The sequence below is a fragment of the Hemitrygon akajei genome, chromosome 23 (genome assembly GCF_048418815.1).
Source record: "Hemitrygon akajei chromosome 23, sHemAka1.3, whole genome shotgun sequence".
Lineage (NCBI taxonomy): Eukaryota > Metazoa > Chordata > Chondrichthyes > Myliobatiformes > Dasyatidae > Hemitrygon > Hemitrygon akajei.
In genome coordinates, this window is record NC_133146.1 from 54,832,789 (window position 1) to 54,847,791 (window position 15,003).

The window sequence follows — 15,003 nt, forward strand, 5'->3', positions numbered from 1 at the left end:
ATTATGATTCAATGTTGTAAAACAATAAAACATGATAACTTCTAAGGGGGGGGGGTAAATACTTTTTATGAGCACTATATATGGGCCTAAGAGTTTTACTCTGTACTGTAAGGGACTATGTCATCGTTGTCGTTGTTTGGTCACAACTGGAATTTCCAGTTGATGGACGATTTCCCTCCACGCTGCACTGTCCCACCACTTGTCCACAACATCCCTAGTCTTGTCCAGCTTGTTCCAATCCTTGATGTTATTCAGCCACGTTGTTCTTTGCCTTCTTCTTCCTTTCTTTCCCTCCACCTTTCCATATAGCAAGTCCGTCAAGATGTTATCTCTCCACGTAACATGCACAATAAGCAACTTTAAACTTCTTAATCTTCTCCAGCAATATCCGTGGTCTATCAACTTCGGATAAAACCCTCTCATTTCAAACTTTCTCTACCCAGCTAATCTTCAACATTCGTCTACAGCACCGCATTTCAAAAGCATTAATTCGTTTCATGTCATCCTTCTTCAGGGTCCATGTTTCTGATCCATACCTCAGCACTGACTCGAGGAAGAGGATTCTACTTTGGATATCTACCTTCCGATTGCATAGTAGATCTTTTAGCTTCATAAACTGGGTCTTAGCCATACCTATTCTCCTGTCATTTGTCAGACAACTGCCAAGATATTCAAACATTCGTACCTGTTCAATGTCTTGTCCATTCACTTGTAACAATACCATCATGAATGAGTCTTTAGTGTTTGTTTTGCTTACCACCATCGATTTGTTTTCTTAGGGTTTATTTTAAGTCTGTTAGACAAGGCTTCTCTCATTCACTTTATTCAGCATAATTTGCAGTTCGCATTCGCTGTCAGCTAACAATGCACTGTCGTCCGCATACCTAATGTTATCCACCTTCCAGCCTCCAATTGGAGTACCTGTCTCCTGACGGTCACATTCCCAAAAAATCCATTCTCCGTAGAGGCTGAACAAATCCGGCGATCCAACACAGCCTTGCCTTATGCCTTGTTTAATACATGCCCATGGTGATAGCTCATTTTCTACCCTGACCACTGCTTTCTGTTTCCAATACAAGTTCCTTATTATCTGCACATTCTCCCATCCCAGATCGTATTTGTTCAGCACCTCTATTACTTTCTCATGTCTTACTTTATCAAAAGCCTTTTCACAGTCAATAAAGCATAAGTAGCTGGTCTTTTGTGCCTCAATACAACTGTCCATGATGTTTCTCATTGCAAATATTCCTTCCCTTGTTCCTGAGCCTTTACGAAAACCAAACTGCGTTTCTCCAATTTCTACCTTTCATTCTGCTGAACACTATGTTCAACAGTAGCTTGACAAAATGAGACATTATGCTTATCGTCCTGTGTTCGTTACACTTTATCGTCCTTGGCTTTTTTGGTAAGGCGTAAATACCGATTTGACAAAGTCCTCCAGAAGATTTCCTGTCATATAACTGCTGTTTAATATCACTAAAAGGTTCATTTTTTGCTTTGGACCAAGTGATTTTAGAATTTCAATGGAAATCTCATCTTCACTTGCCGCCTTTCTGACTTGAGGACTCCAAATTGCACTTTCCATCTCTGACATCAATACTTAAGGGTGATTGGTCATTTGATTTAACTCTGGTAAATCCTCAGTCCTGCTATCTTCAAATAATTCTGAGATGTACTCAACCCATCTGTCCATGATCTCTTCTTTTTCATAGCATGGATTACCACTACCATCTTCGACACACCCAGCTGATGGCACGGTCCTCTGTAATTTCATCATATCCTTTACCTTTTGGTGAAGACCTCTATAATCATAATTTCATTCATACTGCTCAGTTTCTTCGCACTGTTCATTCATCCAATTCTCTTTCGCTTCCTTTCAGGGACTACAGATGCAGCATTTTGACGCAGAACATTTACTTTTATTTTTCTCCCATGGATGTTGCTTGAGTTGCTGAGTTTCTCCAGCAGATTGTTTGCTAAAACCTGAAGGAAAGATTCCACAGACTTTCACGCCTGAGAGGATGGGATCCAGGTTCTGCATCTTAATGCCAGCTTCCTTCATTTTACTTTGACACTGAACTAAGGTTTTCTGTCAGACTCTTCAGCGCACCAGGAACATTGTCAAGTACAGCCATTAGCCTTCATTCTTGAGCTGTTTCATTGTGCTCATAAGAACATAACAAATAGGAATAGGATCAGGCCATCTGGCCCATCGAGCCTGCTCTGCCATTCAATAAGATCATGTCTGATCTGGCCATGGACTCATCTCCACCCACCTGCCTTTCCCCCATAACCCTCAATTCCCCTACTAGGCAAAAATCTATCCAGCCTTATCTTAAATATATTTACTGTGGTAGCCTCCACTTCATCGGGCAGAGAATTCCACAGATTCACCACTCTCTGGGAAAAGCAGTTCCTCCTCATCTCTGTCCTAAATCTACTCCCCTGAATCTTGAGGCTATGTCTCCTAGTTCTATTCTCACCCACGAGTGGAAACAACTTTCCTGCCTCTATCTTATCTATCCCTTTCATAATTTTATATTTTTCTATGAGATCTCCTCTCATTCTTCTGAACTCCAGTGAGTACGGTCCCAGGCGACTCAATTTCTCCTCATAGTTTAACACCCTCATCTCTGGAATCAACCTGGTGAACCTCCTCTGCACCGTCTCCAAAGCCAGTATATCCTTCTTCAAGTAAGGAGACCAGAACTACACACAGTACTCCAGGTGCGGACTCACCAGTACCCTGTACAGTTGCAGCATAACTTCCCTGCTCTTAAACTCAATCCCTCTAGCAATGAAGGCCAACATTCCATTTGCCTTCTTGATAGCCTACTGCACCTGCAAACCAACCTTTTGTGATTCATGAACAAGCACTCCTGTCCCTCTGCAGAGAAGCATGCTGCAGTTTTTTACCATTTAAATAATAATCTGCTCTTTCATTTCCCCTTCCAATGACCTCACATTTACCAACATTGTACTCCATCTGCCAGAACCTTGCCCACTCATTTAACCTATCTATATCTTTCTGCAGACTCTCCATATCTTTTGCACAATATGCTTTTCCACTCAATATAGTATCAACAGTAAACTTAGATACACTACACTCAGTCCCCTCTTCCAGATCGTTAATGTATATCGTGAACAGTTGTGGGCCCAGCACCGACCCTTGCTGCACACCGCTCACCACCGATTGCCAACCAGAGTAACACCCATGTATCCCAACTCTCTGCTTTCTATTAGTTAACCAATCCTGTATAAATGCTAATACATCACGCCCAGCTCTATGCATCATCTTGGAGCATTCCTGTGGCAGAAATCATGTTCAACCATGGAACTACATTCACTAATTTTGATTACTTTTATAAGTTTCAGATTCAGATTTATTTATCACATATGCATGGAAAAATACAGCGAAATGCCTTGTTTGCATTAATAACCCTCTCCCTCTCCCTCTCACTCGCTGCTGCTAGAGGAAGGTCTTGGGCATTGGGCAAGGTTTGATGCTGCTTTAGGGTTGATGCCATGTTACAAACATGGGGCCCTTGCCAATTCATGCCCCAATAAGCAATATAATCAGAGCTGGTTGCATGTAGAAATCACTTTAGTGACTGAACAACACGAGGCTGCCAATATGATCAATGAATGAGGGTTGATCAGATATTGCGATTCCCTAGTCTATTTTTGTGTTAATCCACTTGAGTCTCTGTGATGTCTTGGAATAATTTTCGTTTGCATGGTTATATTCAGAATTCCAGAAGTAGCTAAAAGTGATACTTGGTCCTTCCTCACAAATTGATCTCTAGAAGGGATCTGCAAATACAGGTCCATAATTCATTGAAAGTGGTGTCACGGGTAGATCGGGCCATTAAGAAAGCTTTGGCACATTGGCCTTCATAGATCAAAGTACTGATTACAAGAATTAGTGTTATGTTGTATAAGACGTTGGTGAGGCCTAATTTGGAGTACTGCATGCAGTTTTGATCACCTATCTATAAGAAAGATATAAATAAGATTGAAAGAGTACAGAGAAAACTTATGACGATGTTGCCGGGTATGGAGGACCTGAGTTAAAAGGAGAAACTGAAAAGGTTAGAACCTTATTACTTAGAATGTGGACAATTGACCGGAGATTTGATAAGAGTTGTGCAAAATTATGAGGGGTATAGTTAGGGTAATTTCAAGCAGGCTTTTTCCACTGAGGTTGGCTGGGATGACAACCAGAGCTAATGGGTTAAAGGTGAAAGATAAGGGGAGCATGAGAGGAAACCTCATCACTCGGAGAGTGGTGAGGGTGTGGAATGAGCCACCAGTGCAAGTGATGGATGCAGTTTCGATTTCAGTGTTTACGAGAATTTGCGAGAGATACATGGATGGCAAGGGCTTGGAAGGCCGTGGTCCGGGTGCAGCTTAACGTGACTAGGCATTTTAAATGGTTCAGCATAGACTGGATGGGCCAAAGCGCCTGCTTCTGTGCTGTAGCTTTCTATGACTCTATTTCTCTATGACTAAACACTCAACCTTTAGACAAAATTTGAATTGGGTGTAACAGTTTTTAATTGGGTGCAAAACCACAATATTTGCTAAGCAGCCCTTTGGTCACGCAAAACTAATATTAAATATTGAAATCATTGCTCTCTAACAAATATTTCAAAATTTCAACATTCTTAAATGAATTAAAAATAATTTTAATTCTTTGTTTATTAATGGTATCTTCGTTTCTGGATTAATCTCATGCGTATGTCCCAATTTTTATTGCATGACCTGACTTGTAATTAAATTCAGAATAAAATGAAAAGGGTAATGTATTATACCTTCTGGTTTAGTGTTAGCAAGAATTTCTAAAATCGATTAACTCCTCAGTCTCCTTGTGAATATCAGTGGGGCATGTTGACAGGGAAGGCTCAAAATGGATGACAGGAACTGCCATGAGAAATAATGAAATCTCTGCCGCAAAGCATACTGAATCATCGTGTGGAGCTGTCATCAAGGCCAGTTTCAAACCACCAAATCCAGGTCAACATATTCCTGCAAATTATTGAATTGATTTTGTCTATTACTGTTACGTCTTTCTCATGGAATTACTTGATTTATGTTCCCAAATTATCTTTGCATCAAAGGTCAAAGTTCAAAGTAAATTTATAAGTACATACCTATATATGTCACCATACACAACCCTGATGTTCATTTTCTTGTGGTCTTTCACGGTAAATACAAGAAACACATTAGAATCAATGAAAGACTGTATCCAACAGGATGAACAAACACCCAATGTGCAAAAGGTAACAAAACTGTGCAAAATACACACAAAAAATAAGCAATAAATAGCAAGAACATGAGATGAAGAGTCCTTGAAAGTGAGTCCATAAGTTGGGGAAACAGTTCAGTGTCACGGTCCCGACCGTTGATTCCTCATATTCTCCTAATTCCCTTTTCCCCGTGTTCTCCCCGGGCACCTTGATTGTGGCACACCTGATTCTCATCTAAGCCTGCAGCATAAATACCCGGCTTTGTATCCATGCATCGCCAGATTGTTGTTTCATCCAGTGCGGTAATTCATGCTTCCGGCCGCTTAGGATTGTGTTTTGTTTCAGCACTGTGGTTTGCGTGTGTTAACTCTGTCTCTCCGTGTCAAGATAAGCATTGCCTATGCCTGCCTTTCTGTTCATCCTCCTGTTTGCCGTACAGCTCCAGCCACGCTCACGTCCTTGTCTGCATCCCAACTCTACCTCCGTGCCAGAGTCCTGCCTTTGGGTTCACACGTCCTTCGCAACAGTTATCCTCTCCGGTTCAAGAGTTTTGTTGTTGAGGTGTAACAACTGTTCCTGAACCTGGTGAGTTGAGTCCTGACACTCCTATACCTTCTTCTTGATGCTAGTTGTGAGAAGAGAACATATCATGTGTAGTGGGGTCCCTGTGTCGAAGTGCTCAATGGAGGGAAGGGCTTTACCCATGACAGTGGGGTGTTATCAGCTAATTTAAATATGGCATGGGAGCTGCGCTTAGCCACACAGACATAAGTGTAAAGCAAGTAGAGCTGTGGCTAGACACACAGTCTTGTGGTGCACCAGTGCTGATGGAGATTGTGGAGTTGTTGATGCCAATCTGAATTGACTAGTTTCTGCAAGTCGGAAAATTGAGGATCTGGCTTCACTTGGAGATATTGAGGCCTAGAAACTTATAGATTATTGCGGTCTTGAAACTTATAGATTAGTTTTGAGGGGATGATAGTATTGAATGCCTTTTAGTTATGCACTAATCTGCCATGAAATTTTGAATACTAATTCTACTTTTATGTTATTGGAAGACAATAAGATATAATGTTTATTTTGAATAACCTTCAATAAACATTGACGGAAGAATGCTTAAGTGGTAGTTCCAAGTTTTTTTTTATAAGGATGGAGTAGTATTAATGAAAAATTATTCTTGCTATTAAAGAAAAAAAACTAATGCCTTAAAATCATACTGTGGCAGTCTAAAGTGTGAAGGCTTGCTCTGCTTTTAATTGTAGAGATAATTATATTTTGGAATATGTTGATTTTCTATGCAAATTAATTTTAGCCAAATGCATTTGGATATATGTGACCCTCAATAATTTCAGACCATATACTCTAAGTGGTTGGAATTTATAAGTAGACATTATTAATTAAAAAAGATTATTTTCTGCACAGTTCTGAAAATGCAGAAGTAAATTACACTACATTGATTGCCGGACATTTACAAAACCTATGCATGTTAAATTAAATTAAACATTGGGTGTGGGAACCTTTATCATTATTCAGTCTGTACTGAATGTTCCACTATCTTGACCTACATTGTTTTTTTCCCCCACAAGTTTAGGCAGCATTTCTGTATCATAATTAATGAGTTACTGTCAGCTATTTATCACAGGGGAAGTGGAATTGATTTAAAATTCTGTCTGTGCACGCTTATGGTTGGTGGCTATTACTGTATTCATTCAAATAAATGTATACAGACACAAAAATAAGTAACATGTTCATTCAGGTAGACTTCGATTTAAAGGTGAAATGTTCCATCCACAGATCTTGGGGATTAATGTCACCTATTCAGTTTAGCTCCAACAATCAGCCTTCGTGGGTATGGAGACACTTGTGGATGCCCTCAGCACTTCGCAAAAGATGGCACAAACGATTCATTTCACTGTATGCTTGATGTGCATGTGGCAAATAAAGCTGACGTATTTCTTTACCTTTAGTCTTAACCTAATGTTGTATCAATTGTCAGACGTCCACAATGGGAAATGGGAAACATAATTGACCCCATCAACTGGTTTGCCACTATCTTCCTTGGTGAATGTAACAATTGGGGGAGCATGCATTTTATATAATATTATGAAACTTAGTCATTCTGAAACACACTAGGAAATCTACCATTTTAGCCTGGCCTTCCCTTGACTACGGGAGGCAGGGTGGAGATACATTGCTACCAAAGCAAGTGTAAAGTGCTCCTTCCCTTCGCTAGCCTGCAGCTCACCCTTGGGCAAGGTGTAACACCTGCTTAGCCCCCTGTTCAGGGTCACATGAAGCCATGGGAGCAGGTGGTGGATGGTCGTATGAGCAGCTGGCGCACATCACAAGGCTTGGTTATGCGACCACTGACACCAGGCTGACGGTCTCTGAAGAGTATTAATAATGGCTGAGTCATTTGTCTTGTAAAGACACTGCTCAGAAGAACACAATGGCAAACCACTTCTGCAGAACAACTTGCCAAGAACAATCATGGTCAAGACCACATTTGGCCACGTCATACAACACGACACATGATGATGATGATGAATTTATACAGATGTACTGTGGAGAGCATTCTAACTGGCTGCATCACTATCTGGTATTGGGGGGGGGGGGGTGGCTACTGCACAGGATCGAAGTAAGCTGCAGAGAGTTGTGAAGTTAGTCAGCTCCATCTTCAAGGAGCAATGCCTCAAAAAGGCGGTGCCCATCACTAAGGACCCTTATCACCCAGGCCATGCCCTGCTCTCATTGCTACCATCAGGTAGGAGATACAGAAGCCTGAAGGCCCACACACTCAATGATTCAGGAACAGTTTTTTCCCTTCTTCCATCCAATTTCTGAATGGACATTGAAACCATTAACACTACCTCACTACTTTTGCAACACACACACAAAATGTTGGAGGAACTCAGCAGGTCAGGAAGCATCTGTGGAAAAGAGTAACAGTCAACATTTTGGACCAAGACACTTCATCAGGAGTCCCAGCCTGAAATGTCAACTGTTTAATCTTTTCCATAGATGCTGCCTGGCCTGCTGAGTTCCTCCAGCATTTTGTGTGCGTTGCTTGGATTTCCATCATCTGCAGATCTTCTTGTGTTTGTGATCTCACTACTTTTTAATTTTCTGCTTTTGCACTACTTACTTAATTTAACTATTTAATATATATCCGGCAGTTTTGATTTCAACATTTGAGTCATTTAGACCAGCCTTCCTCAGGATGTGTTCAGCATATAGATTAAATAAGTAGGGTGACATTATGCAGCCTTGTCTTACTCTGTTTCCAATCTTGAACCAGTTTGTTGTTCCATGTTCAGTTCTAACTGTTGCTTCTTCATCTTTGTACGAGGTTCTTGACCTTACCGCCATGGTGACCCTACCAGGAGCATAGATCCAGACGGCATCGCTCTTGGGATCTCAGGACCACACAAGCTTCTCCACCGCGACAAGATGACAATCCACGGAGAAGATAACTTGGCAAAAAAACCCTGGAAAACGTGGACCACTTTCCGTATCTTGGAAGTCACCTCTCCTCCAATGTCGACCTTAATGATGAGATCCAATATCGTCTTAAGTGCACTGGAACAGCTTTTGGACGTCACCGAACAAGAGTCTTTCATGATCGTGACATCCGAACGGACACCAAAATGTTAGTGTACAAAGCAGTGGTGATCCCAACGCTCCTGTATGCATCAGAAACCTGGACAACATACCGACAACATCTGAAGGCACTTGAAAAGTTCCATCAACGTTGAAACATCTTAAATATCAGCTGGGAAGATAGAAGAACCAACGTCAGCGTGCTAAATGAAGCAAAAACAACAAGCATTGAAGCCTACGTCATCAAGAACCAACTAAGGTGGAGCGGTCGTGTTGTTCAGATGAAAGACGAACGTCTGCCGAAACAAATCTTCTACTCCCAGCTTAAAGAAGGCAAACGTAAAAGAGGCGGAAAACAGAAGAGATTCAAAGACGTCTTAAAAGCCAACATGAAGAAATGTAACATTGACATCAACAATTGGGAAACCAATGCCAGGGACAGGAAACTCTGGCAAACCATCATCCGAGAAGGAACAGCAACTTTCGAAGCCAACAGATGTGCAGAATTAGAAAAGAGAAGGAAATGGAAAGAGAGGCAGCAACAACCAAAGCCCAATCTGCCATCTGGAACTACCTGTCCTGAATGTGGAAGAACTTTCAAAGCCAAGATTGGACTCATAAGCCACTTGAGAAACCATAAATAGATCAACAGGACGAAGACCATCATCCTCGACCTTGAGGGATAGCCACGATGATAAGTTTCTCATAAGGCATTCCCATTTATTTAAGGATTTTCCATAGGTTATTATGGCCCACTCTGTCGAAGGCTTTAGGTGTAGTCAATAAAACATAGATGAATACTTTTCTGGAATTCCCTCGATTTCTCCATAATCCAGCGTAGGTTAGCAATTTGGTCTCTGGTGCCTCTGTCTCTTCCAAAACCAGCTTATACATCTGGCATTTCTTGTTCCATGTATTGCTGGAGTCTTGCTTGCATGATCTTTAGCATTACCTTGCTAGCATGTGAAATTAGTGAAATTGTTCAGTAATTTGAACATTCCTTTCCAATTCCCTTCTTGGGAAATGGGATATAAACTGATCTTTTCCAGTCTAAAAGCCATTGTTGGATTTTCTAGATCTGCTGGCAAATTGCATGCAACACTTTTAAGGCATCATCCTTTAGAGTTTTAAACAATTCAACTGGAATCCTTTCACATCCTGCAGCCTTATTGTTGGCAATGTTTTCTATCGTCAATTCAACTTTACTTTCCAGAATGTCCGGCTCTAGATCGATGAGGGAGCCATTGCAGGTGACTTCGCTGTTGGAATCTTTCCAGTATAATTCTTCTGTGTATTCCTGTCATTTCCTCCTCATTGACCGTTACCTTGTCATGGTGAGGGTGCTTGTGTATCTCTGTGACGCTATGAGCTGTACTCAAGTTGGACAGGTCATGGCAGGGAGGTCAGACTAAATATGGTACAGTATACTGGAGAAGGAAATGGCACCCCACTCCAGTAATTTGCCAAGAAAACCTTATGGATAAAAGTAATGAGAAATGAAAAGAAGGTCCAATGTAGTCAAGATCGATACACCATTGGAACCTGGAATGTGAGATCCATGTATCAAGGTGAACTAGACGTGGTCAAAAATGAGATGGCAAAACTAAACATCAGCATATTGGGAATCAGTAAACTAAAGTGGACAGAAATTACCAGATCTTCTACCGTGGGCAGGAAACCTGCAGGAAGAATGGAGTGGAGTGGCTTTAAATGTCTAAAAAATAGTATCAAAAGCAGTGATTGGATACAACCCCAAAAGCGATAGAATGATCGCAATACAACTTCAAGGCAAGACTTTCAACATCACAGTGATCCAAGTTCATGCACCAACCACAGATGCCATAGAGGATGAAATTATTCAGTTTTATGAAGAAATGCAGTACTTCCTGGATATGACTCCTAAAAGGGATGTTTATATGTATATTTACTGTAATTCACAGCTTTTTTTCCCTATTATTATGTATTGCATTGTCCTGCTGCTGCAAAGTTAACAATTTTCTTGACATGTGCCAGTGATATAAAACCTGATAATGAATTCTGAATTCCTTGACTACTTTCCAGCAAGACTATTATTGAACCGAAACTTCCCTCTGAGATTGTTTAGCAAACCAGCTAGTTGTCCTGAACTTAAGTTTACCAAATATTCCATGGAGCACAAAGGCGGCAGCCACCACCTTCTCAAGAGCAATAAATACTGACTTTATCAGTGATGTCCCATCTCACAAGTGAATTAAAAACGCACTTTATGTATTGCAAATGCCACACTACACGCCATCACATGGCTTTTTTGATTCCTCAGTCAGATCAGGAGTTGTTTTTGGAATAATCTTGTTTCAACAGATTGAATTACACCCAAAACTGCTTTTTCACTGAAGAGTAAGTGACAGCCTGAAGCATTTATTCAAAATTAAAGCCTCTGCTATCAATGTTTCTGTTGTTTAAGATCTGGTTGTCTCACCACCTGGCTGCCTTGAGGCTTATCAGTCATCATCTGCCAATGCAAGTTTGCTGGAATGGGGGTCTGTAGTTGACTTATTCAAAGGCATTTTATTGAAACAATAGGTTTTAAAAGAAAAAGCCACGCACGCCCTCTGCATTTAGTAGTTTAAATCTACTAGATTCAACTATCTAGTTCACAAGTAGCAACATTTTAAGTCAAATGAGCATAAGTGTTTTTAACTCACTTGATTGTTTTGAAAAATGTATTCCCCAAAGGCTGCGGAAGTTCAACATTTTGATAATAAGTTTACTTTGAACTTCGAAATAGGTGCGGGACAATGAAATACCACAACTCCCCACACGCAGGTGAGAGAGAAGATGCTTGGACGATCAGCATTAGAGTGAAGTTGTCATGTTCACCATTTTAACGTCTAGCATTAAATAGATAATTATATATAAATAGATAGCTAGATATATAGGTAGATATACATAGATAGATAGATTGATAGATGGATATAGTTAGCATGCCTATGACTTTTGCACACTAATATAGTAATTTTATATATTGCTCTGTACTGCTGCCACACAAAAAATAAACAAATTTCATGGCATATGTGAGTGATGATAAACCTGATTCTGATATGGGTCACTGTTGTGGACTTGAGAGTGGGAAGGGGGCAGGGAGAGGGAATTCAGGGTTGGGAAAAGGGGAAGGGAGGTTGGAGGGAGCAGGAAGCACCAAAGAGACATTCTATAATGATCAACAAACTTACTGTTTGGAATCAAATGACCTTGCCTGGTGTCTCAAGGCTGGGTGTGACTGCACCCGTGTCACCCACTGCCGCTGGCACTCCTTGTCCATCACCTGTCCCACATGCCTCCCGTGGCACTCCACCCTCGCCATTCCCAACATCCTTTGCTCATGCTAGCTCTACAAATTCGCTCTCTGCTCCATGCAGACAAACACAGTTTTGTGAAAAAGTCTTAGGCACCCTAGTTATATATATGTGCCTAAGACTTCTGCATAGTACTGTTTACTTTTAGAACAACCAGATTTGGATTAGTTTATTGTGTCATACACCAGGGTACAATGAAATTCCTATTGGTATGAAGCTCGGAGTAAGCAAAATACATGGTAATAATAAATATAACAACTAGTTCTAATCAGCATAGTAGCGGAAATAGAATGGTAGAAAAAAGAAATGCTGAAGTGACCATAATAGACTAACCAAGAGAGTTAGTGTTAAGAATACAAGAAAAGGACAGTACTTCCAGCAAAGAGTTGTGGAGCAGGTGATAGTTTAGAAGCAATGGGAAAGAAGCTGTTATGAACTTTCGACATGCTATATCATTTTCCATGAGGTAGAAGAGAGAAAAGGGAGTGGCAAGGTGCTGGAATTTTTGACAATACCACTAGCGTTTCTGAAGCAGTACGCTGTGAAGATGGACCAACGGGCACAGCCTCAGGATCGAGGGGGCTCCATTTAGAGCAGTGATGAGGAGGAATTTCTTGAGCCAGAGGGTGGTAAATCTGTGGAATTTGTTGTCATGGGCAGCTGTGGAGGCCAAGTCACTTGGTGTGCTTAAAATGGAGATTGATATGTTTTTAGTTACTCAGAGCATGGAAGGTAGAAGGCAGCAGGATATGGGGAAGAGATCATGAAATGGTGTAGCAGATTCAATGGATCAAATGGCTTGATTCTACTCTTACGTCTTATGGCCTTATAGACTGGATAGAAGCAGGTGATGAGCCTGTGAAGGGCCGAGCTGCAAAACCATGACATTTGGAATATTTTCCACAGATACAAGATAAGATTCAAGTTTATCTATTGTCATTCTACAGTCCATGAGCATAAACGGAGAATGAACTGACTGTTACTCTGCACCTGATGCAGCATAAAGAACAGAATCAACATGAAAAGCACCATAGAAAAACACAAAAATATAAAAACAATCTGATAAAACACAATGTACCGGTCACTATTATATTCATATAAGAGGGGAGAGATCTAAAAGAGATCTGAGAGGTAACTTCTTTATACAGAGGGTAGTGCGTGCCAGGAATGACTTGCCAGAGGGAGTGGTCGAGGTGGACACTATTGCAACATATAGATAGGTACATGGATGGGAAGGGTTTGGAGGGTTGTGGGCTGAATGTGGGAAACTCAGACTGGCACAGGGATGTTGTAGTCAGTGTGAACCAGCTAGCCCAAAGGGCCTGTTTCCAAGCTGTATTATTCAATAAATCTATTGCTTTAATTAATGAAAATATTAGTGTACGCTCACTGAATTATACTTTCTCTCTCCCCAGTTTTAAGTACTAACTTAAATCATACTTCTTTTGGCCTCATCCTGTTTTCCCACTTGGAAGCCAATCTTCCTGTGAAAGGCACTATAAATACGAGCATTGTTATTTGAGGTGAGTTTTATTTAAACATGTGCAAGCAAGTGGGAAGTGCACTTCCCTTCTCTCCCTTTCATCTCCACTTCCCTTACACCTTTCTTGGCATTTTAAGACTCTTTGCAGATGTTCTACCAAAGGAGAACACCACTGTAGACTCTCTCCCAATCTGAAGGATGAAAAAGTGTGGGAAGCATGCATTATTCCACAAGATGGTGTCATAGCAAATGAGGAAAAATTGTGCCCCAGGTAGACAGGGTGGTGAAGAAAACACTTGGCACAGTGACCTTCATCATTCAGGACACTGAATATTGAAATTGGGATGTTATGTTACAGTTGTATAAGATGTTTAAGATAAGATATAAGATTGTATAAGATAAGATGAGGTGATGCATTTTGGAAGGACAAACCAGATGACCGAGTACAGGATTAATGGTCAGTTACTTAAGAGTGTGGATGAACAAAGTGACCTTGGGGTTCAAATCCATACATCCCTCAAGGTCGCTGCACAGGTTGATAGGGTAGTTAAGAAGGCCTATGGGATGCTAGGCTTCATTAACAGGGGGATTGAGTTCAAGAGTAGAGAGGTCATGTTGCAACTCTACAAATCTCTGGTGAGACTGCACTTAGAGTATTGTGTTCGGTTCTGGTCACCTCATTATAGGAAGGATGTGGAAGCTATGGAGAGGGTGCAGAGGAGATTTACCGGGATGTTGCCTGGTTTGGAGAACAAATCATATGAAGCAAAGTTAGCAGAGTGTGGTGAACTACATATACCTGTCTGGACACGCCCCCCCCCCCCCCCCCGCTGACTGCTCCTGTGGCTCCTCCCACAGACCGTGGCTCCTCCCACAGACCCCGGTATAAAGGCAATTGGGGCCTGAGCCCTGCCTCTCAGTCTCCAGGATGTAGCATGGTGGTCAATTGCTGCTTGTTCTTTCTTCCAGTCAATAAAAGCCGATATCTCGCCTCACGTCTCAGAGTTATTGACGGTGCATCACAGAGCTGGGACTTTTCGCTTTGGAGCGTAGAAGAATGAGAGGGGACTTGATAGAGGTCTACAAGATTATGAGAGGCGTAGATAGGGTGGATAGTCAGTACCTGTTTCCCAGGGCAAACACCAGAGGGCATATTTACAAAATTAAGGGAGGGAAGTTTAGGGGAGACATCAGGGGTAAGTTTTTTTACACAGAGGGTTGTGAGTGCCTGGATTGACTTTCCAGGGATGGTGGTGGAGGCTAAAACATTAGGGGTGTTTAAGAGCCTCTTGGACGGGCACATGGATGAAAGAAAAATGGAGGGTTATGGGGTAGT